Below are 2,424 nucleotides of genomic sequence, written 5' to 3'. Positions count from 1 at the left end.
AGCAGGAACGATACATAAGGTTGTCATAGAGATTAATGAGGCTTGTGGGAGACCAACCTGAGTGCTTTTTTAATGCAACAGAAGCAAGCTTACAGTAGTTTATTGTTAGTATAAGAAAAAACATATTTCCTTCCTGTCATCTTTGTTATTCAACCAGCCTTGTACTATACTTATTTACTTCTTAGCTTAAGATGTTTGTGAACTTGTGAAGAAGCACATTTTAATAGAAGGATGTAAATAAGTCAGAACATGTTAATATTTAAATAATAATAATGCTGCTTGCATTTTGGCATCATCATATGGGAACACAAAAGATAAAGTTAAGCTTTGGAGCATCTCCTGCCAGATATTAATAGATAGGTTAGCTTAATGGTTTTAGAATCATAGAATCATTAACACTGGAAAAGAATTCAAAGATCATCTAGTCCAACCATCAACCCATCACCACCATGCCCACTAACCCATGCTGCTCAGTGCTGCATCAACCCTTTTCTTGAACATCCACAGAGACAGTGACCCCCTAGGCAATCTGTTCCAATGCCTCATCACTCTTTCCAAGAAGAAGTTTTTCCTAATATCCAAACTAAATCTCCCCTGGTGCAACTTAAGGGGATTACTATAGGGCCATTCAGGTGATGAAAAAAGGGTTCTGTGAGCTGGGGAAGGCCTTCCAAGGATGACATTCCAGCTATGGCTTTCCAATGCTGTTGCCACACTATGTGTACACCACAGGATACAGATTTTCTTTCCTGAAGCACAAGCTGTTGTTGCCTATACAGGGCATGTTAAACATCCCATGTTGCTGTTGAACAGGCATAGTGTTTTCTGTAACCTCAGTAAGGCCATTAGAATTCCAAACCTAATGAAAGCACATTTAATTAGGGAATTTAGGTTTGGTGAAAGAACATTTCACAGAGGCAAGGTCTTTCTTACAGTGGGACTTACCTTATTGCAACAACCATAGCTGCAGTTGGAGAATAAAGCACAAGGATCAGAGAAATCATCCAGGCTCCTGTACTCTCTCAAATGGAGAGACAAAGATCACCCAGCTCAGAGCTGACTTCTGCAGGCTGTGTACTTTCAGGAATGGTGTGGGGGCAAGCTAAGAGCCTCTCTTGCCTACATGGCAGGTTCTTCCAGCTCCTCCCCCCTATCTGATAAGAATGCATGCTGTTTTGTTTGCACTTCCTAGTCTCTGTTAGGAGAAGGTGGCTGCTTTTCATATTCATGTTCTCCAAGATGAGGTTACCTTATCAAAAGGAGGCATAGTATGCCCAGTATGATATACATGAGCAAGGTAGGTTATATGTTATAAATTGCACCAAGCTAAATTACTATAGCTGCAGGTTGAGCTCTGCCCTAAATACACCATTTCAGACACCTGCTCCGCACTGAGCTACTTCATCTCAGTAATAGGAAGATAGCCCTAAGCAGGTAGCAAACACCAAAGTAAAGCACTTGACAAGAGCAGAGTGGAAGAACCAAGTTGCCCTGGTATGTTGAAGAGAAGCTACAAATGGGAGCAGGACCTTTTTAACAGCAGCTGCCATAGATTAGCTCAGTCTTAAGCTCATGTGGTGACCTTTACATCATTTCTCACTTGTTAAGCTTTGCAGTGCTTTATCAAGCTTCACCAAAGCTGGAATTGAGTGGGTAGGTATTTTTCCCATGTTTCTGACAGGTAGGCTGAAGCTTAATCTGGGATGGGAGAATCACCCTCCCAGTTTACGTAGCAGTAGAAATTTTTGAAGCAGTGTTACTGTGTGTGACACTGGCTCTAGGGCTAGTTAGTGGGCAACTAGCTGCCACTGGGGGTCACTAGGTTCAGACCCAGGGCAGCATGAGGCAAACAGAAGTCATCACTACTCCTGTGTAGGCCCCTCACAACAGACTATTAGCTTTCCAGATTCTATGTCTTCAGGCCTTCTTGGAATTCTGTTACGAATTTTAAAAGCTCACAAAGTTATCCCATTTTGCTTCCTACTTGCTTAGAGGAAAGAAATGATTGAGCTTTACAAGTTATTCTTAAAAGGAAAGAAACTTGCTGAGAAAATAGCATGCCCCCTGAGTGTATGTGTGATGTGCAATCTGCACTCATGGTCAGGTGAACTGCTCTGGTGAACTGCTGTGGCCAGGTGACTGCACCAGCAAGCAGTGCTTCTATTGGCTCTCCAGCAAACTGTCCCAATAATCAACTATTTGTCCAGTTTGCATCCTGTCACAGATGAGAATAACAAAATCCTTGAATTCAAACAAGTGATATTAATGTCTGGAGCCTTCTGGAACATCTCTTCTGTTTCTTCTAAGTGCTTAAAACACATCTTAGTTTGCAGTGTTTTGTTTGATGTAACATCAATTATCACAAAGCAAAAACTGTTCTCACCTCTGTTTGACAGATTTTCCTTTCAAACTGAAGAACTCTCT

This window comes from Meleagris gallopavo, chromosome 1 (assembly GCF_000146605.3).
Source record: "Meleagris gallopavo isolate NT-WF06-2002-E0010 breed Aviagen turkey brand Nicholas breeding stock chromosome 1, Turkey_5.1, whole genome shotgun sequence".
Lineage (NCBI taxonomy): Eukaryota > Metazoa > Chordata > Aves > Galliformes > Phasianidae > Meleagris > Meleagris gallopavo.
This window is presented reverse-complemented; position numbering follows the sequence as displayed.